A 25,405-nucleotide genomic window follows, 5' to 3' on the forward strand; every position below is an offset into this window, starting at 1 on the left:
CAGAGTAACCAGCGCACATACCTGTTAGCTCAGGTGAGTTTAAAAGGCTGCTGTTGATAACAAGGGCATTTGCTAAATAGATGGTGTGTGTGCAACAATATACTGAAAGGTCAATTATATTGTGCAGCTTATCTCACCACCTGTAGTTATTTAGGTGAAAGCTCCAAAATGCTTGCCTAATATGTCTGTTTATCCAAAAGGAAGTAAAAAGGGAGAGCTAGAAAGATAGCATTGCATCACATTACATGGCAATGCAATGCACAGTTGCTGAAGTTGAACCAAAATGAGCTTGTAATCTGGCTTCTGCAACTTTGAACATGAAAAATCCAATGAGGAGAAGAAAAGCAAAGCCAAAGAGTCCATCCCAAAATCCGACAAACAAGCAAAATGAACAAAAAACATTGAATTCAATTCTTTCTGATTTTAGAAACTGCATTAAAGAAGGGGTGCACCAGTCCTGGAGATACTGCAATACCAGGTCAATGCGTGGAGTGGACAGAGCAAGCTCTTTTTCCATCTCCCTGTTCTAAAAATCCATTTAATATATGGTCCCCAGATAGGGGACGTATCAGATATTAAACTGATAAGAACAGATACTACACTTGATCTTAGCCAAAAGGCCGAGAAGCGATAACCAGAATTGGTTTCAAACTACGGAGCCACCCAAGGATCCTGAAAAGTCCATTTGTGGAGATGAGCTCCTGGACTCCCGTTAAGAAGACATGTTGTCAACCTCTAGATCCCTTACATGCCTGCACTTTTCGGCTTGCTGCTGCTGCAATCCACGCGTTTTTTGATCTGCATAACTCCACCTCTTTAAACACAGCACCTTCACCCCCTGCTGTTCCCACCCGCCTCAACACCGTTGGAAGGGAGGAGAACCAATTAAGGCGGGGGGTGGGGTGGAACGAGCAGCTGTCTACCCTTAGCAGGAGGGCTCCTGATTACATACCTCTCCTGCTGCTGCTGCTGCTGGCTGTCCAGCAGCAGACTGAAGGTGGCTGCTGCTGTGCACAGGTATATAAAGGCTCAGAGCCTATTATGACACGCGCAGCCAGCGTTCCATTGCCACATTCCATCTACTGCAGGCAGGATACCTGGCTGGCTGAATGTCGCTGAGAAGCTCACAGAGACCGCCATAAGCAACAGTTTAACAGAATGCCACAGACTAATCAACCAAACTTTTTGGGTTGGGTTCTCTTTTATAGTCTGCAGGCATTAAATGAAAGAAGTCAGTGTTCCAGCAGAGGGAGACAACGTTTCAGAAAAGGCATTGTAGCAAACCAAAAAAGAAATTTTAAGCGCAGCAGAGTAACCAGCGCACATACCTGTTAGCTCAGGTGAGTTTAAAAGGCTGCTGTTGATAACAAGGGCATTTGCTAAATAGATGGTGTGTGTGCAACAATATACTGAAAGGTCAATTATATTGTGCAGCTTATCTCACCACCTGTAGTTATTTAGGTGAAAGCTCCAAAATGCTTGCCTAATATGTCTGTTTATCCAAAAGGAAGTAAAAAGGGAGAGCTAGAAAGATAGCATTGCATCACATTACATGGCAATGCAATGCACAGTTGCTGAAGTTGAACCAAAATGAGCTTGTAATCTGGCTTCTGCAACTTTGAACATGAAAAATCCAATGAGGAGAAGAAAAGCAAAGCCAAAGAGTCCATCCCAAAATCCGACAAACAAGCAAAATGAACAAAAAACATTGAATTCAATTCTTTCTGATTTTAGAAACTGCATTAAAGAAGGGGTGCACCGGTCCTGGAGATACTGCAATACCAGGTCAATGCGTGGAGTGGACAGAGCAAGCTCTTTTTCCATCTCCCTGTTCTAAAAATCCATTTAATATATGGTCCCCAGATAGGGGACGTATCAGATATTAAACTGATAAGAACAGATACTACACTTGATCTTAGCCAAAAGGCCGAGAAGCGATAACCAGAATTGGTTTCAAACTACGGAGCCACCCAAGGATCCTGAAAAGTCCATTTGTGGAGATGAGCTCCTGGACTCCCGTTAAGAAGACATGTTGTCAACCTCTAGATCCCTTACATGCCTGCACTTTTCGGCTTGCTGCTGCTGCAATCCACGCGTTTTAGATCTGCATAACTCCACCTCTTTAAACACAGCACCTTCACCCCCTGCTGTTCCCACCCGCCTCAACACCGTTGGAAGGGAGGAGAACCAATTAAGGCGGGGGGTGGGGTGGAACGAGCAGCTGTCTACCCTTAGCAGGAGGGCTCCTGATTACATACCTCTCCTGCTGCTGCTGCTGCTGGCTGTCCAGCAGCAGACTGAAGGTGGCTGCTGCTGTGCACAGGTATATAAAGGCTCAGAGCCTATTATGACACGCGCAGCCAGCGTTCCATTGCCACATTCCATCTACTGCAGGCAGGATACCTGGCTGGCTGAATGTCGCTGAGAAGCTCACAGAGACCGCCATAAGCAACAGTTTAACAGAATGCCACAGACTAATCAACCAAACTTTTTGGGTTGGGTTCTCTTTTATAGTCTGCAGGCATTAAATGAAAGAAGTCAGTGTTCCAGCAGAGGGAGACAACGTTTCAGAAAAGGCATTGTAGCAAACCAAAAAAGAAATTTTAAGCGCAGCAGAGTAACCAGCGCACATACCTGTTAGCTCAGGTGAGTTTAAAAGGCTGCTGTTGATAACAAGGGCATTTGCTAAATAGATGGTGTGTGTGCAACAATATACTGAAAGGTCAATTATATTGTGCAGCTTATCTCACCACCTGTAGTTATTTAGGTGAAAGCTCCAAAATGCTTGCCTAATATGTCTGTTTATCCAAAAGGAAGTAAAAAGGGAGAGCTAGAAAGATAGCATTGCATCACATTACATGGCAATGCAATGCACAGTTGCTGAAGTTGAACCAAAATGAGCTTGTAATCTGGCTTCTGCAACTTTGAACATGAAAAATCCAATGAGGAGAAGAAAAGCAAAGCCAAAGAGTCCATCCCAAAATCCGACAAACAAGCAAAATGAACAAAAAACATTGAATTCAATTCTTTCTGATTTTAGAAACTGCATTAAAGAAGGGGTGCACCGGTCCTGGAGATACTGCAATACCAGGTCAATGCGTGGAGTGGACAGAGCAAGCTCTTTTTCCATCTCCCTGTTCTAAAAATCCATTTAATATATGGTCCCCAGATAGGGGACGTATCAGATATTAAACTGATAAGAACAGATACTACACTTGATCTTAGCCAAAAGGCCGAGAAGCGATAACCAGAATTGGTTTCAAACTACGGAGCCACCCAAGGATCCTGAAAAGTCCATTTGTGGAGATGAGCTCCTGGACTCCCGTTAAGAAGACATGTTGTCAACCTCTAGATCCCTTACATGCCTGCACTTTTCGGCTTGCTGCTGCTGCAATCCACGCGTTTTAGATCTGCATAACTCCACCTCTTTAAACACAGCACCTTCACCCCCTGCTGTTCCCACCCGCCTCAACACCGTTGGAAGGGAGGAGAACCAATTAAGGCGGGGGGTGGGGTGGAACGAGCAGCTGTCTACCCTTAGCAGGAGGGCTCCTGATTACATACCTCTCCTGCTGCTGCTGCTGCTGGCTGTCCAGCAGCAGACTGAAGGTGGCTGCTGCTGTGCACAGGTATATAAAGGCTCAGAGCCTATTATGACACGCGCAGCCAGCGTTCCATTGCCACATTCCATCTACTGCAGGCAGGATAGCTGGCTGGCTGAATGTCGCTGAGAAGCTCACAGAGACCGCCATAAGCAACAGTTTAACAGAATGCCACAGACTAATCAACCAAACTTTTTGGGTTGGGTTCTCTTTTATAGTCTGCAGGCATTAAATGAAAGAAGTCAGTGTTCCAGCAGAGGGAGACAACGTTTCAGAAAAGGCATTGTAGCAAACCAAAAAAGAAATTTTAAGCGCAGCAGAGTAACCAGCGCACATACCTGTTAGCTCAGGTGAGTTTAAAAGGCTGCTGTTGATAACAAGGGCATTTGCTAAATAGATGGTGTGTGTGCAACAATATACTGAAAGGTCAATTATATTGTGCAGCTTATCTCACCACCTGTAGTTATTTAGGTGAAAGCTCCAAAATGCTTGCCTAATATGTCTGTTTATCCAAAAGGAAGTAAAAAGGGAGAGCTAGAAAGATAGCATTGCATCACATTACATGGCAATGCAATGCACAGTTGCTGAAGTTGAACCAAAATGAGCTTGTAATCTGGCTTCTGCAACTTTGAACATGAAAAATCCAATGAGGAGAAGAAAAGCAAAGCCAAAGAGTCCATCCCAAAATCCGACAAACAAGCAAAATGAACAAAAAACATTGAATTCAATTCTTTCTGATTTTAGAAACTGCATTAAAGAAGGGGTGCACCGGTCCTGGAGATACTGCAATACCAGGTCAATGCGTGGAGTGGACAGAGCAAGCTCTTTTTCCATCTCCCTGTTCTAAAAATCCATTTAATATATGGTCCCCAGATAGGGGACGTATCAGATATTAAACTGATAAGAACAGATACTACACTTGATCTTAGCCAAAAGGCCGAGAAGCGATAACCAGAATTGGTTTCAAACTACGGAGCCACCCAAGGATCCTGAAAAGTCCATTTGTGGAGATGAGCTCCTGGACTCCCGTTAAGAAGACATGTTGTCAACCTCTAGATCCCTTACATGCCTGCACTTTTCGGCTTGCTGCTGCTGCAATCCACGCGTTTTAGATCTGCATAACTCCACCTCTTTAAACACAGCACCTTCACCCCCTGCTGTTCCCACCCGCCTCAACACCGTTGGAAGGGAGGAGAACCAATTAAGGCGGGGGGTGGGGTGGAACGAGCAGCTGTTTACCCTTAGCAGGAGGGCTCCTGATTACATACCTCTCCTGCTGCGGCTGCTGCTGGCTGTCCAGCAGCAGACTGAAGGTGGCTGCTGCTGTGCACAGGTATATAAAGGCTCAGAGCCTATTATGACACACGCAGCCAGCGTTCCATTGCCACATTCCATCTACTGCAGGCAGGATACCTGGCTGGCTGAATGTCGCTGAGAAGCTCACAGAGACCGCCATAAGCAACAGTTTAACAGAATGCCACAGACTAATCAACCAAACTTTTTGGGTTGGGTTCTCTTTTATAGTCTGCAGGCATTAAATGAAAGAAGTCAGTGTTCCAGCAGAGGGAGACAACGTTTCAGAAAAGGCATTGTAGCAAACCAAAAAAGAAATTTTATGCGCAGCAGAGTAACCAGCGCACATACCTGTTAGCTCAGGTGAGTTTAAAAGGCTGCTGTTGATAACAAGGGCATTTGCTAAATAGATGGTGTGTGTGCAACAATATACTGAAAGGTCAATTATATTGTGCAGCTTATCTCACCACCTGTAGTTATTTAGGTGAAAGCTCCAAAATGCTTGCCTAATATGTCTGTTTATCCAAAAGGAAGTAAAAAGGGAGAGCTAGAAAGATAGCATTGCATCACATTACATGGCAATGCAATGCACAGTTGCTGAAGTTGAACCAAAATGAGCTTGTAATCTGGCTTCTGCAACTTTGAACATGAAAAATCCAATGAGGAGAAGAAAAGCAAAGCCAAAGAGTCCATCCCAAAATCCGACAAACAAGCAAAATGAACAAAAAACATTGAATTCAATTCTTTCTGATTTTAGAAACTGCATTAAAGAAGGGGTGCACCGGTCCTGGAGATACTGCAATACCAGGTCAATGCGTGGAGTGGACAGAGCAAGCTCTTTTTCCATCTCCCTGTTCTAAAAATCCATTTAATATATGGTCCCCAGATAGGGGACGTATCAGATATTAAACTGATAAGAACAGATACTACACTTGATCTTAGCCAAAAGGCCGAGAAGCGATAACCAGAATTGGTTTCAAACTACGGAGCCACCCAAGGATCCTGAAAAGTCCATTTGTGGAGATGAGCTCCTGGACTCCCGTTAAGAAGACATGTTGTCAACCTCTAGATCCCTTACATGCCTGCACTTTTCGGCTTGCTGCTGCTGCAATCCACGCGTTTTAGATCTGCATAACTCCACCTCTTTAAACACAGCACCTTCACCCCCTGCTGTTCCCACCCGCCTCAACACCGTTGGAAGGGAGGAGAACCAATTAAGGCGGGGGGTGGGGTGGAACGAGCAGCTGTCTACCCTTAGCAGGAGGGCTCCTGATTACATACCTCTCCTGCTGCTGCTGCTGCTGGCTGTCCAGCAGCAGACTGAAGGTGGCTGCTGCTGTGCACAGGTATATAAAGGCTCAGAGCCTATTATGACACGCGCAGCCAGCGTTCCATTGCCACATTCCATCTACTGCAGGCAGGATACCTGGCTGGCTGAATGTCGCTGAGAAGCTCACAGAGACCGCCATAAGCAACAGTTTAACAGAATGCCACAGACTAATCAACCAAACTTTTTGGGTTGGGTTCTCTTTTATAGTCTGCAGGCATTAAATGAAAGAAGTCAGTGTTCCAGCAGAGGGAGACAACGTTTCAGAAAAGGCATTGTAGCAAACCAAAAAAGAAATTTTAAGCGCAGCAGAGTAACCAGCGCACATACCTGTTAGCTCAGGTGAGTTTAAAAGGCTGCTGTTGATAACAAGGGCATTTGCTAAATAGATGGTGTGTGTGCAACAATATACTGAAAGGTCAATTATATTGTGCAGCTTATCTCACCACCTGTAGTTATTTAGGTGAAAGCTCCAAAATGCTTGCCTAATATGTCTGTTTATCCAAAAGGAAGTAAAAAGGGAGAGCTAGAAAGATAGCATTGCATCACATTACATGGCAATGCAATGCACAGTTGCTGAAGTTGAACCAAAATGAGCTTGTAATCTGGCTTCTGCAACTTTGAACATGAAAAATCCAATGAGGAGAAGAAAAGCAAAGCCAAAGAGTCCATCCCAAAATCCGACAAACAAGCAAAATGAACAAAAAACATTGAATTCAATTCTTTCTGATTTTAGAAACTGCATTAAAGAAGGGGTGCACCGGTCCTGGAGATACTGCAATACCAGGTCAATGCGTGGAGTGGACAGAGCAAGCTCTTTTTCCATCTCCCTGTTCTAAAAATCCATTTAATATATGGTCCCCAGATAGGGGACGTATCAGATATTAAACTGATAAGAACAGATACTACACTTGATCTTAGCCAAAAGGCCGAGAAGCGATAACCAGAATTGGTTTCAAACTACGGAGCCACCCAAGGATCCTGAAAAGTCCATTTGTGGAGATGAGCTCCTGGACTCCCGTTAAGAAGACATGTTGTCAACCTCTAGATCCCTTACATGCCTGCACTTTTCGGCTTGCTGCTGCTGCAATCCACGCGTTTTAGATCTGCATAACTCCACCTCTTTAAACACAGCACCTTCACCCCCTGCTGTTCCCACCCGCCTCAACACCGTTGGAAGGGAGGAGAACCAATTAAGGCGGGGGGTGGGGTGGAACGAGCAGCTGTCTACCCTTAGCAGGAGGGCTCCTGATTACATACCTCTCCTGCTGCTGCTGCTGCTGGCTGTCCAGCAGCAGACTGAAGGTGGCTGCTGCTGTGCACAGGTATATAAAGGCTCAGAGCCTATTATGACACGCGCAGCCAGCGTTCCATTGCCACATTCCATCTACTGCAGGCAGGATACCTGGCTGGCTGAATGTCGCTGAGAAGCTCACAGAGACCGCCATAAGCAACAGTTTAACAGAATGCCACAGACTAATCAACCAAACTTTTTGGGTTGGGTTCTCTTTTATAGTCTGCAGGCATTAAATGAAAGAAGTCAGTGTTCCAGCAGAGGGAGACAACGTTTCAGAAAAGGCATTGTAGCAAACCAAAAAAGAAATTTTAAGCGCAGCAGAGTAACCAGCGCACATACCTGTTAGCTCAGGTGAGTTTAAAAGGCTGCTGTTGATAACAAGGGCATTTGCTAAATAGATGGTGTGTGTGCAACAATATACTGAAAGGTCAATTATATTGTGCAGCTTATCTCACCACCTGTAGTTATTTAGGTGAAAGCTCCAAAATGCTTGTCTAATATGTCTGTTTATCCAAAAGGAAGTAAAAAGGGAGAGCTAGAAAGATAGCATTGCATCACATTACATGGCAATGCAATGCACAGTTGCTGAAGTTGAACCAAAATGAGCTTGTAATCTGGCTTCTGCAACTTTGAACATGAAAAATCCAATGAGGAGAAGAAAAGCAAAGCCAAAGAGTCCATCCCAAAATCCGACAAACAAGCAAAATGAACAAAAAACATTGAATTCAATTCTTTCTGATTTTAGAAACTGCATTAAAGAAGGGGTGCACCGGTCCTGGAGATACTGCAATACCAGGTCAATGCGTGGAGTGGACAGAGCAAGCTCTTTTTCCATCTCCCTGTTCTAAAAATCCATTTAATATATGGTCCCCAGATAGGGGACGTATCAGATATTAAACTGATAAGAACAGATACTACACTTGATCTTAGCCAAAAGGCCGAGAAGCGATAACCAGAATTGGTTTCAAACTACGGAGCCACCCAAGGATCCTGAAAAGTCCATTTGTGGAGATGAGCTCCTGGACTCCCGTTAAGAAGACATGTTGTCAACCTCTAGATCCCTTACATGCCTGCACTTTTCGGCTTGCTGCTGCTGCAATCCACGCGTTTTAGATCTGCATAACTCCACCTCTTTAAACACAGCACCTTCACCCCCTGCTGTTCCCACCCGCCTCAACACCGTTGGAAGGGAGGAGAACCAATTAAGGCGGGGGGTGGGGTGGAACGAGCAGCTGTCTACCCTTAGCAGGAGGGCTCCTGATTACATACCTCTCCTGCTGCTGCTGCTGCTGCTGGCTGTCCAGCAGCAGACTGAAGGTGGCTGCTTCTGTGCACAGGTATATAAAGGCTCAGAGCCTATTATGACACGCGCAGCCAGCGTTCCATTGCCACATTCCATCTACTGCAGGCAGGATACCTGGCTGGCTGAATGTCGCTGAGAAGCTCACAGAGACCGCCATAAGCAACAGTTTAACAGAATGCCACAGACTAGTCAACCAAACTTTTTGGGTTGGGTTCTCTTTTATAGTCTGCAGGCATTAAATGAAAGAAGTCAGTATTCCAGCAGAGGGAGACAACGTTTCAGAAAAGGCATTGTAGCAAACCAAAAAAGAAATTTTAAGCGCAGCAGAGTAACCAGCGCACATACCTGTTAGCTCAGGTGAGTTTAAAAGGCTGCTGTTGATAACAAGGGCATTTGCTAAATAGATGGTGTGTGTGCAACAATATACTGAAAGGTCAATTATATTGTGCAGCTTATCTCACCACCTGTAGTTATTTAGGTGAAAGCTCCAAAATGCTTGCCTAATATGTCTGTTTATCCAAAAGGAAGTAAAAAGGGAGAGCTAGAAAGATAGCATTGCATCACATTACATGGAAATGCAATGCACAGTTGCTGAAGTTGAACCAAAATGAGCTTGTAATCTGGCTTCTGCAACTTTGAACATGAAAAATCCAATGAGGAGAAGAAAAGCAAAGCCAAAGAGTCCATCCCAAAATCCGACAAACAAGCAAAATGAACAAAAAACATTGAATTCAATTCTTTATGATTTTAGAAACTGCATTAAAGAAGGGGTGCACCGGTCCTGGAGATACTGCAATACCAGGTCAATGCGTGGAGTGGACAGAGCAAGCTCTTTTTCCATCTCCCTGTTCTAAAAATCCATTTAATATATGGTCCCCAGATAGGGGACGTATCAGATATTAAACTGATAAGAACAGATACTACACTTGATCTTAGCCAAAAGGCCGAGAAGCGATAACCAGAATTGGTTTCAAACTACGGAGCCACCCAAGGATCCTGAAAAGTCCATTTGTGGAGATGAGCTCCTGGACTCCCGTTAAGAAGACATGTTGTCAACCTCTAGATCCCTTACATGCCTGCACTTTTCGGCTTGCTGCTGCTGCAATCCACGCGTTTTAGATCTGCATAACTCCACCTCTTTAAACACAGCACCTTCACCCCCTGCTGTTCCCACCCGCCTCAACACCGTTGGAAGGGAGGAGAACCAATTAAGGCGGGGAGTGGGGTGGAACGAGCAGCTGTCTACCCTTAGCAGGAGGGCTCCTGATTACATACCTCTCCTGCTGCTGCTGCTGCTGCTGGCTGTCCAGCAGCAGACTGAAGGTGGCTGCTGCTGTGCACAGGTGTATAAAGGCTCAGAGCCTATTATGACACGCGCAGCCAGCGTTCCATTGCCACATTCCATCTACTGCAGGCAGGATACCTGGCTGGCTGAATGTCGCTGAGAAGCTCACAGAGACCGCCATAAGCAACAGTTTAACAGAATGCCACAGACTAATCAACCAAACTTTTTGGGTTGGGTTCTCTTTTATAGTCTGCAGGCATTAAATGAAAGAAGTCAGTGTTCCAGCAGAGGGAGACAAGGTTTCAGAAAAGGCATTGTAGCAAACCAAAAAAGAAATTTTAAGCGCAGCAGAGTAACCAGCGCACATACCTGTTAGCTCAGGTGAGTTTAAAAGGCTGCTGTTGATAACAAGGGCATTTGCTAAATAGATGGTGTGTGTGCAACAATATACTGAAAGGTCAATTATATTGTGCAGCTTATCTCACCACCTGTAGTTATTTAGGTGAAAGCTCCAAAATGCTTGCCTAATATGTCTGTTTATCCAAAAGGAAGTAAAAAGGGAGAGCTAGAAAGATAGCATTACATCACATTACATGGCAATGCAATGCACAGTTGCTGAAGTTGAACCAAAATGAGCTTGTAATCTGGCTTCTGCAACTTTGAACATGAAAAATCCAATGAGGAGAAGAAAAGCAAAGCCAAAGAGTCAATCACAAAATCCGACAAACAAGCAAAATGAACAAAAAACATTGAATTCAATTCTTTCTGATTTTAGAAACTGCATTAAAGAAGGGGTGCACCGGTCCTGGAGATACTGCAATACCAGGTCAATGCGTGGAGTGGACAGAGCAAGCTCTTTTTCCATCTCCCTGTTCTAAAAATCCATTTAATATATGGTCCCCAGATAGGGGACGTATCAGATATTAAACTGATAAGAACAGATACTACACTTGATCTTAGCCAAAAGGCCGAGAAGCGATAACCAGAATTGGTTTCAAACTACGGAGCCACCCAAGGATCCTGAAAAGTCCATTTGTGGAGATGAGCTCCTGGACTCCCGTTAAGAAGACATGTTGTCAACCTCTAGATCCCTTACATGCCTGCACTTTTCGGCTTGCTGCTGCTGCAATCCACGCGTTTTAGATCTGCATAACTCCACCTCTTTAAACACAGCACCTTCACCCCCTGCTGTTCCCACCCGCCTCAACACCGTTGGAAGGGAGGAGAACCAATTAAGGCGGGGGGTGGGGTGGAACGAGCAGCTGTTTACCCTTAGCAGGAGGGCTCCTGATTACATACCTCTCCTGCTGCTGCTGCTGCTGGCTGTCCAGCAGCAGACTGAAGGTGGCTGCTGCTGTGCACAGGTATATAAAGGCTCAGAGCCTATTATGACACGCGCAGCCAGCGTTCCATTGCCACATTCCATCTACTGCAGGCAGGATACCTGGCTGGCTGAATGTCGCTGAGAAGCTCACAGAGACCGCCATAAGCAACAGTTTAACAGAATGCCACAGACTAATCAACCAAACTTTTTGGGTTGGGTTCTCTTTTATAGTCTGCAGGCATTAAATGAAAGAAGTCAGTGTTCCAGCAGAGGGAGACAACGTTTCAGAAAAGGCATTGTAGCAAACCAAAAAAGAAATTTTAAGCGCAGCAGAGTAACCAGCGCACATACCTGTTAGCTCAGGTGAGTTTAAAAGGCTGCTGTTGATAACAAGGGCATTTGCTAAATAGATGGTGTGTGTGCAACAATATACTGAAAGGTCAATTATATTGTGCAGCTTATCTCACCACCTGTAGTTATTTAGGTGAAAGCTCCAAAATGCTTGCCTAATATGTCTGTTTATCCAAAAGGAAGTAAAAAGGGAGAGCTAGAAAGATAGCATTGCATCATATTACATGGCAATGCAATACACAGTTGCTGAAGTTGAACCAAAATGAGCTTGTAATCTGGCTTCTGCAACTTTGAACATGAAAAATCCAATGAGGAGAAGAAAAGCAAAGCCAAAGAGTCCATCCCAAAATCCGACAAACAAGCAAAATGAACAAAAAACATTGAATTCAATTCTTTCTGATTTTAGAAACTGCATTAAAGAAGGGGTGCACCGGTCCTGGAGATACTGCAATACCAGGTCAATGCGTGGAGTGGACAGAGCAAGCTCTTTTTCCATCTCCCTGTTCTAAAAATCCATTTAATATATGGTCCCCAGATAGGGGACGTATCAGATATTAAACTGATAAGAACAGATTTTTTTTTTTTTTTTAAAACCTATTCAGGTTAAAATTAAAGTCCACTCCACAGTCCTCTTCTCCCCAAAGGGAGACAAGACGTGGACTCCAACTTAAATCATCATCAGGTTTTGGTACTTTTAATGTCAGAAAAAAAAAATACAAAAATACAACAATACTTACAAAGAAAGAAATGTTTCAGAACCTGAATGGATACCAAAAAAATAAAAATTAAATTATAACTGTATTAACAACAGTAATAACATCAAGTAAAATACTTGTAACCATTATCAAAAGCATGAACCCCAACCCAACTCAGAACCTTAAGGGACAAATCTTCAACCCTTGATGCTGAAAAAACTTGTTTCGATACACCATCTGGTATTCTATATTTCACACAAAAAACATTTTTATCTCTTATTAGTTCTTTCCTAACATTCTCTATAAGATAGTCCAAACGTTTCTCATCATACAACTTACGGTACAACCGGTTAAAATATTCTGCATTCTTTATAAACATAGGTTGTTGAAAAACAACTATATTTTCTTCCATTGCCACCTCCACTTCCTGTTCCTTTCTCTTTTCTTGCTTTTTAACCTTATCACGGCCAGTTCCCTGACTTACACCTCCCATTTCACTCTCTACCCTATCCCCCCAATCTACTCTTGTTTTCTCCATCTCCCTCTGCACTCCTACAGGTTTGCTTTCTTTTCCCTTTACCACCAACACCTTTTCTACACTTTCCTCCTTTCTCTCTACCAAAACCTTTTTAACCACTACCTCCTTCTCTTTATTTCTTTTCCTCTTTGGGCAATTCTTAAAAACATGCGTATCTTCCTGACACAAGTTGCACTTCCTCCGATCTTTACAATCCTTTGACTCATGATCACCTTTTTTGCAAAAACCACATACACCACCCGAACAATTTTCCTTTCCATGCCCGTATTGACGACAAACTCGACAAAAAGTGGGTATACCACTGAAAAAAATATCACCATTTATATTACCCAACTTAAACCTAGCTGGGGGAAGCAACACAGTCCCCTGCTCATCTTCTTTGAAACGGACCAAAAATTTCCACTTCGAAGTCCAAAAACCAAATTCATTATAAATCTTCCCTTTTGGTGTTACTGACAAACAAAAAAACTCCAAAAATGTAAGAACATCCTCTTCGTCCACCAATGGAGAGTACATTTTAACAATGATCCATTTATCTCTAACGGGGAAGTGTGGCATTACACTTATCCCCTCCATTCTTTTATCCTGGCTTGCAGTCATTTTCCTTAGATATCCTTCAAAAAAAACTTTGTCAACAAAAACTATATCATAAACACCCCTCCTGGGGTAGTCCATTATCGCCAACACTTCTTCTGTCTTCAAACCAAAAAGATCCACAAGAACTTGACTCATCACATACCTAAAATCCTTTTGATCTCGAAAGTTCTCCTGAACAACCAAACGAATAGAATTCTGCACCTTAGCGAATTCAGGCACATGATCTTCCTCTCCTTCATGTGATGCTGCAGACATCTTCTTCACAAACAGGTTCTCCTCTTCTCAATAGAAACCTTCAACACCGAAGTGCCAGGTAGATGATCGCCTCCCGTTGCCCGGGGACTAATCCGACTCCCTAATAGCAGCAGGGAGGTGAAGCCCTGCTGAAAAACAGAGCGATCCCCCCAGGCCAAGGAGCCGGGTACCCCGAGCACCTCTCAGCCAAGACCAAGGCAGCAGCCGCTAGATCACTGCACTTGATCTTAGCCAAAAGGCCGAGAAGCGATAACCAGAATTGGTTTCAAACTACGGAGCCACCCAAGGATCCTGAAAAGTCCATTTGTGGAGATGAGCTCCTGGACTCCCGTTAAGAAGACATGTTGTCAACCTCTAGATCCCTTACATGCCTGCACTTTTCGGCTTGCTGCTGCTGCAATCCACGCGTTTTAGATCTGCATAACTCCACCTCTTTAAACACAGCACCTTCACCCCCTGCTGTTCCCACCCGCCTCAACACCGTTGGAAGGGAGGAGAACCAATTAAGGCGGGGGGTGGGGTGGAACGAGCAGCTGTCTACCCTTAGCAGGAGGGCTCCTGATTACATACCTCTCCTGCTGCTGCTGCTGCTGGCTGTCCAGCAGCAGACTGAAGGTGGCTGCTGCTGTGCACAGGTATATAAAGGCTCAGAGCCTATTATGACACGCGCAGCCAGCGTTCCATTGCCACATTCCATCTACTGCAGGCAGGATACCTGGCTGGCTGAATGTCGCTGAGAAGCTTACAGAGACCGCCATAAGCAACAGTTTAACAGAATGCCACAGACTAATCAACCAAACTTTTTGGGTTGGGTTCTCTTTTATAGTCTGCAGGCATTAAATGAAAGAAGTCAGTGTTCCAGCAGAGGGAGACAACGTTTCAGAAAAGGCATTGTAGCAAACCAAAAAAGAAATTTTTAGCGCAGCAGAGTAACCAGCGCACATACCTGTTAGCTCAGGTGAGTTTAAAAGGCTGCTGTTGATAACAAGGGCATTTGCTAAATAGATGGTGTGTGTGCAACAATATACTGAAAGGTCAATTATATTGTGCAGCTTATCTCACCACCTGTAGTTATTTAGGTGAAAGCTCCAAAATGCTTGCCTAATATGTCTGTTTATCCAAAAGGAAGTAAAAAGGGAGAGCTAGAAAGATAGCATTGCATCACATTACATGGCAATGCAATGCACAGTTGCTGAAGTTGAACCAAAATGAGCTTGTAATCTGGCTTCTGCAACTTTGAACATGAAAAATCCAATGAGGAGAAGAAAAGCAAAGCCAAAGAGTCCATCCCAAAATCCGACAAACAAGCAAAATGAACAAAAAACATTGAATTCAATTCTTTCTGATTTTAGAAACTGCATTAAAGAAGGGGTGCACCGGTCCTGGAGATACTGCAATACCAGGTCAATGCGTGGAGTGGACAGAGCAAGCTCTTTTTCCATCTCCCTGTTCTAAAAATCCATTTAATATATGGTCCCCAGATAGGGGACGTATCAGATATTAAACTGATAAGAACAGATTTTTTTTTTTTTTTTTTTTCTCCTCAGACGAGGAAATTCCACAGTCTATGGAAACCAGACAAAGGAAAATTCCATCAAAACAGCTGCGTCAAATCCAATACGCAATTTGCTGTCCCCATCATCATCGGAAATATTTATTTCATATTTCAAAACAACAATAACAAAAATCAAGAGGTACTAACAATATATCTCCACTTTTTAACTTTCCATATTCCCTCCGCATCCACTTCCCCTCTCCGCTTTTTGTCCCATAGGAAACACACATACATCTTCCCCAAAATCACCTTCACACTATCCTTTACAGCAATTTCCTTCCTTTTAAACACATACACATTCCTCACATCCCATAACACTTCCTTTATACATGCAAGCATCAACCACAAGACTCTTTCCTTCGTCCCATCACATATTCCCAAACCAAACATAAACAACTCAAAAGACAACAAATTCACACCACACAATTCTTTACACAAAGGCCCCATTCTCCCAATCACATCTCTAGCATACTGGCAATTCCAAAAAACATGCAACACACTTTCCCTTCCACCACAGCCATTTCTTGGACACATTTCACTCCTCACCAAACCTCTATTCCTCTGAAACTCTCTCACAGGTAATACTCCATGTAAAGACTGCCACACAACTTCACTCTGTTTGTTGGTCATACCACTCATCCGCACTTTCTTCCAAACCTTCTGCACATCACCACCCCTAACCATATTTATTCCACATTCTACCTCTCTACATTCAATCATCCTATACACAGCCTTCTTATTCTCCAGCAATCTCACATCTGCATCACACAGTTCATACCTCACCAAAAACTTATAAACCCACACATACCATACAGGCACCTCAAAAGCAATCGGACATCGCAAATCCCTTTCTTGCCACTTTAAACGAAACAAATACGCTCCAAATAAATACCTACACATAGATGAAAACTTTCCATCCGCCCTAATCACTTTCAAAACAAACACAACGATATTCACACCAAAAAACACGTCCAAATTCGGAAAACCCAAACCACCTTTTTCCACTCTTTTAACCAAAATTTCTCTCCTAGCTCTCTCCATTTTCGAGTTCCACAAAAAAACAAATAAAATTCTATTCAAGCTTCTCATACACATATATCCTGGTGGAAATACTACCGCAATATATAAAAATATTGGCAACACCACACTCTTAACAATTAAAATCTTCCCAAAAAAGGATAAACTCCTCAATTTCCAAAAATTCAACTTCTGCTCAACTTTTCCTTTCGCATCATCCCAACTTTCTTTCCCATCCAAACTCTCTGAAAACTTCACACCCAAAACTTTAATAGGTCCATTCACTACATTCACACCTACATCCCTACTTAAACTTCCGCCTCCAAAACCCTTACACTCACTCTTTTCCCAATTCACTTTAAACGCAGATGCACCACAAAAAATAGACACTAACAACTTCACCCGCCTCACCGAACATTCAGAATCACATAATACACACACGTCATCCATATAACCACTCACCTTCCATTCTTTTCCTCCACCTCCCGGCACTTGCACACCACGAATTACCTTATCTTTCCTCAGCATACACAACAATGGCTCAATTGCACAAATAAATGCTACAGGGGACAAAGGACACCCCTGTCGCACACCCGAAAACACATTCACTTTCCTACCCACATACCCATTCATTAAAACACAGCTATAAACACCCGCATACAAACTTCTCACTCGCCCAACAAAATCAGCCGGAAAACCCATTTTTAACAACACTCTGAACAAAAAACCATGCGACAACCTATCATAAGCCTTTTCAAAATCCAAACTTAACAAAAATTCACTCTTCTTACGACCCATGCAATCCCATAGACAATCTCTTAACATACACACACACTCATGAATCCGCCTCCCAGGTACCGCACAACACTGCTCATCCCCAATCACACTCTCTATCACATCACGCATCCTATTAGCCATAAGTTTTGCATAGATTTTATAATCACAATTAAGTAACGTTATTGGCCTCCAATTCCTCAGACTTTTCAAATCCCCTTTCTTAGGAATTAACACAACCATACCTGCACGCATACTCTCAGCCACCTCCATGTTTCCCCACATATACTTACATACATCCACAAAGTCCTTACCAATCACACCCCACATCACACGATAAAATTCTACTGGGAGGCCATCCTCCCCCGGCGTCTTATTCAAAGCCATACTACACATAACCTTCCATACCTCATCACCAGTCACCTCACCCATCACTCTCTCTCTTTCTGCTTCACTCAACTTACTCTCTAACACACTCAAAACATCATTCTCCAAACATTCATCCCTCTGTTTCACTGCATACAGATCCTCATAAAACTTAGCCACCTCTTCACACATATCCTCTCCACTCACCTCACTTCCATCTGCTCCATACACCACGCTCATACTCTGTTTCTTTCCAAAAACTTTTTTAAAGAAAAACCGAGAACATTTCTCATCCTGCTCCATCTTATCAATCTTTGCCCTAAACACTATGCTTCTCCCTCTCTCCAACAAAAACTCACTAATCTCCTTTTTTACCTCTAAAATATCCTCCTCCACCTCAACTCCTCCTTCCCTTAACTTATACAAAACGCTCAACCGCGCGTTCAGTTTAACAAAACTCTCTCTTTTAATTGCTGCATACTTGTATCCTAAATTTTTAAAGAACATTTTTGTTTGTTTCTTCACCCAGTCCCACCACTCACAAACATTCCCAAACTCATTTTTATGCTTACACCATTCTTCATACCGCCTTTCATACTCCTTTCTCACATCTTCATTCTCTAACAGTTTAACATTTAACTTCCACAATCCTCTCCCAAACACTCCATCAACTTTTATATCCAACTCACACAACATACACACATGATCTGAAAAAAGAACGTTTTCCTGCCTATAATTAACAGAAACCATATTTTTAGAAATAAAACAATAATCCAATCTGGATTGTACCCTACCACTCTCAGAAAAGAAAGTGTTCAACAAAGGATTCATGTTACACACGCGCTGCATATCACACAACCCAAAATCATTCACTAACTCCAATAATGCTTTCCCAGACACATCCACATTCACTCTCCCCACATCACAATTCATATCACCCACAATTACCACAGGTATTCTTCCTGGAACAAAAAGCTTAATTTTTTCAAATAAATGTTTGCGCTCATTTTTTTCAACTGGCGCATAAACATTAATAACACAAAACTTTACATTCTTGTATACAAAATTAGCAAGGATACATCTCCCCACCTCAATAACCAAATAATCACTCAAAACAACCTCCCTTCCTTTAACCAAAATACCCACACCATCATTCTTATTACATGCACTCCCCGACCACACAGACGCTCCATAAGACCATTCATCCCCTTTCACACCATCCACTACCCCACATTCTTGTAAACAAAAAATAGATGCATTTTGCATAGCTAAAAACTCAAAAATAGCAGCTCTTCTTACTTTACTTTTAAACACTCTTACGTTTTGGGACACTATGGTAAATCCCATAATACTTCTACTCCTTCACCAATTACACAAAGAAATAGCCTTTGGCCTAAACCAAAGCTCACAAGAGGACAAAAAGAAAAAACATTTACAATATTATATGGTGACACTATCCAGCACCACCACTATCCTCCTCCACCATCAGAACAGAACAGCTGGTTTCCGACCGGCTGGCTTCACCAGCCACACTCCTCATTCTGGCAGTTCTGATCTTCCTCTGAGGCTCACTAAAATCTGCATCATCACTGCCCCCACCATCCTCCCTACGACTCTTCTTTGCACCCCTATCATCCTCCGAAGAAAAATCTTCAATGTTTTCAGGACCCGAAGGGTGTTCAGGACTGTCGGGTTCCGAGATTTGCACTTCACATCCTGTTGCGTCCATTGCCTCTCCAAAAGTCATCATCTCAGGCAGCTCTGCTTCCACCACTTTCCTAGATATTCTCGCAGACACTGCCTTTTTCTCCACCTTTGCCACTTCCCTCCAGAACTCCTTTTCTTCCCTCCGCTTCTTCCTCATTTCTTCAGCAGAAGAAGAACATGGTCTCAGGGACACCTCCTCTGGCGCCGTAGAGGGAGAGGCTCTATCAGTTTCCCGCCTCCTTCCCTCTCTCTCCTCCCTCTCCAATCTTTCCAGCACTTTCAGTGCGCTTGCCATCTGCCTCCTCTCCAGCTCCTCCTCCTTCTGTTCTTTATCAGAACGTCTAGGTGCACTCATAGGACAGTCCTTATACATGTGATCACTACTCCCACAGACATCACAGGACTTGGCCTCTGGACACTGGTTGGCCATATGCCCCTCCTTTCTGCAATTTCGGCAACACTGAACTTTAAGGCATGTTACCATGGTATGTCCGAAAGAAAAGCATCTACGGCAAAACATGGGCTGGCCTGGGTAAAAGAGGAAACCTCTATGGCCTGCAACGGAAAAATTTGATGGAGGGTGTCTAAAGCCCCCCACACTGTCAGGATCCCTTTTCAATTTCACACGGAATTTATACTGACAGTTAAAGATTCCTAGACAATTGACTTGCTTCACTCCCTTCCGCACATATTCACAGTAGCGAGAGAGGAAGCACTCCAGCAGCTCAGGGTCTGTAAAAGGGTTATAGACAGTCACAATCACCTCCTTTTCTTGCAGACCAAACAAAGGTTCCCATCTAACTCCTTCCAAGCAGGGGTCACTAGAGTGACCACGGAGCCATTCAAAGACATTAAGGCAAACATCCTGGTCCATAAAGGTAACGTCATAATTACCTTGACGTGAAAATTCGTTGACACTGAAGATCTCAGAACGTCTTGCTCCAGCTTTGCCTTCAACGATGTCTTGGACAATGAAAACCACGTTGTTCTTGTTCTGGTCAGATGGATCCACGGACAAACGGATGGTGTTCTTCACAAAAGACATCTTGGATTCTGTCGGTATGGAATACCACAGGAAAAAGCAGAAAATCCTCCACAAAAGGGTCCGGATTCCTCCAGGAGACTCGCACCAATCAAGGTACAGTCATACGATCGCAGCCAAAAGGCCGAGAAGCGATAACCAGAATTGGTTTCGAACTACGGAGCCACCCAAGGATCCTGAAAAGTCCATTTGTGGAGATGAGCTCCTGGACTCCCGTTAAGAAGACATGTTGTCAACCTCTAGATCCCTTACATGCCTGCACTTTTCGGCTTGCTGCTGCTGCAATCCACGCGTTTTAGATCTGCATAACTCCACCTCTTTAAACACAGCACCTTCACCCCCTGCTGTTCCCACCCGCCTCAACACCGTTGGAAGGGAGGAGAACCAATTAAGGCGGGGGGTGGGGTGGAACGAGCAGCTGTCTACCCTTAGCAGGAGGGCTCCTGATTACATACCTCTCCTGCTGCTGCTGCTGCTGGCTGTCCAGCAGCAGACTGAAGGTGGCTGCTGCTGTGCACAGGTATATAAAGGCTCAGAGCCTATTATGACACGCGCAGCCAGCGTTCCATTGCCACATTCCATCTACTGCAGGCAGGATACCTGGCTGGCTGAATGTCGCTGAGAAGCTCACAGAGACCGCCATAAGCAACAGTTTAACAGAATGCCACAGACTAATCAACCAAACTTTTTGGGTTGGGTTCTCTTTTATAGTCTGCAGGCATTAAATGAAAGAAGTCAGTGTTCCAGCAGAGGGAGACAACGTTTCAGAAAAGGCATTGTAGCAAACCAAAAAAGAAATTTTAAGCGCAGCAGAGTAACCAGCGCACATACCTGTTAGCTCAGGTGAGTTTAAAAGGCTGCTGTTGATAACAAGGGCATTTGCTAAATAGATGGTGTGTGTGCAACAATATACTGAAAGGTCAATTATATTGTGCAGCTTATCTCACCACCTGTAGTTATTTAGGTGAAAGCTCCAAAATGCTTGCCTAATATGTCTGTTTATCCAAAAGGAAGTAAAAAGGGAGAGCTAGAAAGATAGCATTGCATCACATTACATGGCAATGCAATGCACAGTTGCTGAAGTTGAACCAAAATGAGCTTGTAATCTGGCTTCTGCAACTTTGAACATGAAAAATCCAATGAGGAGAAGAAAAGCAAAGCCAAAGAGTCCATCCCAAAATCCGACAAACAAGCAAAATGAACAAAAAACATTGAATTCAATTCTTTCTGATTTTAGAAACTGCATTAAAGAAGGGGTGCACCGGTCCTGGAGATACTGCAATACCAGGTCAATGCGTGGAGTGGACAGAGCAAGCTCTTTTTCCATCTCCCTGTTCTAAAAATCCATTTAATATATGGTCCCCAGATAGGGGACGTATCAGATATTAAACTGATAAGAACAGATACTACACTTGATCTTAGCCAAAAGGCCGAGAAGCGATAACCAGAATTGGTTTCAAACTACGGAGCCACCCAAGGATCCTGAAAAGTCCATTTGTGGAGATGAGCTCCTGGACTCCCGTTAAGAAGACATGTTGTCAACCTCTAGATCCCTTACATGCCTGCACTTTTCGGCTTGCTGCTGCTGCAATCCACGCGTTTTAGATCTGCATAACTCCACCTCTTTAAACACAGCACCTTCACCCCCTGCTGTTCCCACCCGCCTCAACACCGTTGGAAGGGAGGAGAACCAATTAAGGCGGGGGGTGGGGTGGAACGAGCAGCTGTCTATCCTTAGCAGGAGGGCTCCTGATTACATACCTCTCCTGCTGCTGCTGCTGCTGGCTGTCCAGCAGCAGACTGAAGGTGGCTGCTGCTGTGCACAGGTATATAAAGGCTCAGAGCCTATTATGACACGCGCAGCCAGCGTTCCATTGCCACATTCCATCTACTGCAGGCAGGATACCTGGCTGGCTGAATGTCGCTGAGAAGCTCACAGAGACCGCCATAAGCAACAGTTTAACAGAATGCCACAGACTAATCAACCAAACTTTTTGGGTTGGGTTCTCTTTTATAGTCTGCAGGCATTAAATGAAAGAAGTCAGTGTTCCAGCAGAGGGAGACAACGTTTCAGAAAAGGCATTGTAGCAAACCAAAAAAGAAATTTTAAGCGCAGCAGAGTAACCAGCGCACATACCTGTTAGCTCAGGTGAGTTTAAAAGGCTGCTGTTGATAACAAGGGCATTTGCTAAATAGATGGTGTGTGTGCAACAATATACTGAAAGGTCAATTATATTGTGCAGCTTATCTCACCACCTGTAGTTATTTAGGTGAAAGCTTGAAAATGCTTGCCTAATATGTCTGTTTATCCAAAAGGAAGTAAAAAGGGAGAGCTAGAAAGATAGCATTGCATCACATTACATGGCAATGCAATGCACAGTTGCTGAAGTTGAACCAAAATGAGCTTGTAATCTGGCTTCTGCAATTTTGAACATGAAAAATCCAATGAGGAGAAGAAAAGCAAAGCCAAAGAGTCCATCCCAAAATCCGACAAACAAGCAAAATGAACAAAAAACATTGAATTCAATTCTTTCTGATTTTAGAAACTGCATTAAAGAAGGGGTGCACCGGTCCTGGAGATACTGCAATACCAGGTCAATGCGTGGAGTGGACAGAGCAAGCTCTTTTTCCATCTCCCTGTTCTAAAAATCCATTTAATATATGGTCCCCAGATAGGGGACGTATCAGATATTAAACTGATAAGAACAGATTTTTTTGATTGAATATATCTTTTATTAGCACAAAAAATAAGTTAACAGACAGTGTACAGTGCCGCAGCCCAGTACACACAGAATTCTACATCATATTTACATAGCATGAGGATACGACGCACTAACTAGACACATCACACCCCTATGCTACACAAAACACTCAATCTGAAAGAAAAAGCATGTCAATCAATACAGTACGACGAACCGTGATAAGGGATGGGGATTGGGAAAAAGGGGATGGGGAGGGGAAAATCACAGGCCCGAAGCTTTATTGAAAGACAAGACACATAAGGGGAGAGGGGGAGGAGGGGTTTAGTCCTCGTCCTCGTCCTCCGGACCGTCCATGATGGAATAGTCTCTGAGCAGGCTGTGGATCAGCCTGCGGCAGTCCTGGATGGACATCCTCTCCCTCCTCAAGATGAGCCGGTTCCTGGCGACCCAAACGGCATCCTTGAAGCAGTTCATAAGGCGCCAAGCCTCCTGGATGGCTCCGACGGTATGAACCCCAGGGAAGAGTCCGTAAAGCACAGAATGGTGCGATAGGCTCGCCCTGGGGACAGAGTTCCTCAGGTCGTCCTCAAGTGCAGTCAATAGGCGCTGTGCAAATCCGCAGTCCCAAAAAGTGTGCAAAGATGTTTCCTCCACGAAGGGGCACCTTGGGCAGTACCGGGTCTTGCACAGGTTCCGGGCATGCATGAATGACCGGACGGGCAGTCCGCCCTGAATCGCCATCCACGACAAGTCCTTGTGCCCGTTGGTCAGCCTGTCAGACGACACAATTGTCCACACAGTCTCCAGCGTGTCCTGGTGAAGTCCTGTGATGTTCTCCACGTCATCCTTGGCTCTGATTAGCTTGTGGATAGTTTTGGGCTTCCACAAGTCGGGCTTGAGTCCCTCCAGTTGATGCTCCCCCACAAATCGAACGACGTCTCCGTAGAACCATGGCATCGTCCAGTTGTAGGGGAAGGAGCTGTCCCACTTGTCCCAGCCGAGTCGCCTCCAAAGAGGAAGCAGGAAGAAGCGAGACATGGACCTGCCCGCAGAGCCATTCTTGACTTGCAAAGTCCGGCGGACACAATCACACACAAAAGAGGATCGCAGGAGGGTGGGGATATCTGGAACGCCCTTCCCACCCTTGCGAGGCTCCTTGTACATGACGGCCCGCCTGACTCTGTCCATCTTGGATCCCCAGACAAAGTGAAACACTGTCCTGGTAATGGCCCTGCACACAGTGACGTGTGGGGGCCAGGCCTGCGCCGTGTACTGCAAGACGGGCAGGACCTCATTACGCAGGACGAGTGCCTTACCCTCACAAGTGAGGTGTCTGAGGCTCCAGAGTCCGATCCGTTGCTTCACCTTGGCCAAGCGTTCTTGCCAGGACTTGAGGGCCGCTCCTTCCTTCCCGAACCAGACTCCCAGCACCTTGAGGAAATCCGGTTGAATGTTGAAGGGGAAGGGGGCGGAGGAGGCCGGCTGCCAATCCCCGAAGAGCATGGCTTCCGACTTCCTGCAGTTGACTTTGGCCCCTGAAGCCCGGCCGAACCTCTCACACGTCTGGACGAGGGCGTCGACTGAACCACGATCAGCGCAGAAGACGGTGACGTCGTCCATGTAGAGCGAGCACTTGACCTCGTGTCGTCCCGGACCCGGTGCGGTGATCCCTCTGATCTCTCCATTCTGCCGGATAGCCTCTGCGAAGAGTTCTATAACACAAACAAAAAGAAGAGGTGATAGAGGGCAGCCTTGTCTGACCCCAGAGAGGACAGGGAAGGGGTCAGTCTTCCAGCCGTTCACCAACACCGAGCTGTGGATATCAAAATACATCAGACGGACATACGAACAAAACATGTTACCCAAACCTAACCGGTGCAGAGCTCGGCCCATGAACTCGTGGGAAACCCGGTCGAAGGCCTTCTCCTGATCCAAGGAGACCAGGGCCGCGTGTGCGCGGCGGACCTTGATGTACTCGACCGTGTCCCGCACGAGAGCGAGGCTGTCTGCGATGCGACGTCCAGGGATGCCGCAGGTCTGGTCCGGGTGGATGATCCGTCCGATGACCGTCTTAAGTCGTGTCGCCATCGTCTTGGCCAGGATCTTGTAGTCCACGTTGAGCAGAGTGATGGGACGCCAATTCCTCAGGTCGCACCTCTCTCCCTTCCGCTTGTACAGGATCGTGACCATTCCTTCCCTCAAAGATGGAGGCATTCTACCCTCCACCACCATCTCCTCGTACAGGTCCAACAGGTCCGGACAGATGAGGTCTCCCAGCGCTACATAGAGCTCCGCTGGAAGACCATCACTGCCCGGGGTCCTGCCGGTCCTAAAGGATTTAGCGGCAGAGAGCAATTCGCCCACCATCAGAGGTT

General features: G+C 44.8%; 12 non-coding genes and 1 pseudogene across 12 annotated transcripts; all 13 read right to left on the reverse strand.

Annotated features, from left to right (window-relative positions):
* Positions 1 to 441: 441 nt before the first annotated feature.
* Positions 442 to 632, reverse strand: LOC141233602 (U2 spliceosomal RNA). Its single transcript, XR_012299675.1, has one exon. It is a non-coding gene; the product is annotated as a U2 spliceosomal RNA (small nuclear RNA).
* A 1,116-nt stretch (positions 633 to 1,748) lies between these two features.
* On the reverse strand, positions 1,749 to 1,939 carry LOC141233554 (U2 spliceosomal RNA). Its single transcript, XR_012299628.1, has one exon. It is a non-coding gene; the product is annotated as a U2 spliceosomal RNA (small nuclear RNA).
* Positions 1,940 to 3,054: 1,115 nt separating this feature from the next.
* On the reverse strand, positions 3,055 to 3,245 carry LOC141233555 (U2 spliceosomal RNA). Its single transcript, XR_012299629.1, has one exon. It is a non-coding gene; the product is annotated as a U2 spliceosomal RNA (small nuclear RNA).
* Positions 3,246 to 4,360: 1,115 nt separating this feature from the next.
* On the reverse strand, positions 4,361 to 4,551 carry LOC141233556 (U2 spliceosomal RNA). The gene has a single exon (XR_012299630.1). It is a non-coding gene; the product is annotated as a U2 spliceosomal RNA (small nuclear RNA).
* Positions 4,552 to 5,666: 1,115 nt separating this feature from the next.
* Positions 5,667 to 5,857, reverse strand: LOC141233557 (U2 spliceosomal RNA). The gene has a single exon (XR_012299631.1). It is a non-coding gene; the product is annotated as a U2 spliceosomal RNA (small nuclear RNA).
* Positions 5,858 to 6,972: 1,115 nt separating this feature from the next.
* Positions 6,973 to 7,163, reverse strand: LOC141233558 (U2 spliceosomal RNA). Its single transcript, XR_012299632.1, has one exon. It is a non-coding gene; the product is annotated as a U2 spliceosomal RNA (small nuclear RNA).
* Positions 7,164 to 8,278: 1,115 nt separating this feature from the next.
* Positions 8,279 to 8,469, reverse strand: LOC141233559 (U2 spliceosomal RNA). Its single transcript, XR_012299633.1, has one exon. It is a non-coding gene; the product is annotated as a U2 spliceosomal RNA (small nuclear RNA).
* Positions 8,470 to 9,587: 1,118 nt separating this feature from the next.
* Positions 9,588 to 9,778, reverse strand: LOC141233561 (U2 spliceosomal RNA). The gene has a single exon (XR_012299635.1). It is a non-coding gene; the product is annotated as a U2 spliceosomal RNA (small nuclear RNA).
* A 1,118-nt stretch (positions 9,779 to 10,896) lies between these two features.
* Positions 10,897 to 11,087, reverse strand: LOC141233562 (U2 spliceosomal RNA). The gene has a single exon (XR_012299636.1). It is a non-coding gene; the product is annotated as a U2 spliceosomal RNA (small nuclear RNA).
* Positions 11,088 to 12,202: 1,115 nt separating this feature from the next.
* Positions 12,203 to 12,380, reverse strand: LOC141233657 (U2 spliceosomal RNA; annotated as a pseudogene).
* A 2,853-nt stretch (positions 12,381 to 15,233) lies between these two features.
* On the reverse strand, positions 15,234 to 15,424 carry LOC141233686 (U2 spliceosomal RNA). Its single transcript, XR_012299749.1, has one exon. It is a non-coding gene; the product is annotated as a U2 spliceosomal RNA (small nuclear RNA).
* A 6,155-nt stretch (positions 15,425 to 21,579) lies between these two features.
* LOC141233563 (U2 spliceosomal RNA) lies at positions 21,580 to 21,770 on the reverse strand. Its single transcript, XR_012299637.1, has one exon. It is a non-coding gene; the product is annotated as a U2 spliceosomal RNA (small nuclear RNA).
* Positions 21,771 to 22,885: 1,115 nt separating this feature from the next.
* LOC141233651 (U2 spliceosomal RNA) lies at positions 22,886 to 23,079 on the reverse strand. Its single transcript, XR_012299723.1, has one exon. It is a non-coding gene; the product is annotated as a U2 spliceosomal RNA (small nuclear RNA).
* Positions 23,080 to 25,405: the final 2,326 nt, after the last annotated feature.

Source organism: Phyllobates terribilis, unplaced genomic scaffold (genome assembly GCF_046119375.1).
Source record: "Phyllobates terribilis strain yellow unplaced genomic scaffold, ASM4611937v1 Scaffold_602__1_contigs__length_984359, whole genome shotgun sequence".
In the NCBI taxonomy this organism is placed as follows: domain Eukaryota; kingdom Metazoa; phylum Chordata; class Amphibia; order Anura; family Dendrobatidae; genus Phyllobates; species Phyllobates terribilis.